The sequence below is a fragment of the Nanorana parkeri genome, unplaced genomic scaffold (genome assembly GCF_000935625.1).
Source record: "Nanorana parkeri isolate BGI_ZX_2015 unplaced genomic scaffold, ASM93562v1 scaffold740, whole genome shotgun sequence".
Classification (NCBI taxonomy): Eukaryota; Metazoa; Chordata; class Amphibia; order Anura; family Dicroglossidae; genus Nanorana; species Nanorana parkeri.
In genome coordinates, this window is record NW_017307008.1 from 588,958 (window position 1) to 589,338 (window position 381).

A 381-nucleotide genomic window follows, 5' to 3' on the forward strand; every position below is an offset into this window, starting at 1 on the left:
GAATTTTGGATGTTTTTTAATTTCTTTTTGTTTTTTTTTAATTCATTATTCTGGATAATTTTTTTTTAAACAAAATTCATCAACCAAAGAAATGTAGAAGTTTTGATCCAGAAATCTAATTGAAGTCCTTAAAAATCCAATTGAGGCTCCAAAAAGTGTATACAATGCAGCAACTACTGCAAAAACGTGCAGAGTTTGGCCCCTGCTGGCATCCCTGTTTAAAGTGACACTAAACTCAGGCGTTAAATCTTAAAAATACATTCAAGTACCTTAATTATTAATAAAAATATATCTTATTTGTGTATTACTCGGCTGTAGACCCTCCAATCATCTCTGAATTGGTGCTGACACCGTCCTTCCTTCTGGAGGGGAGGGGGACTT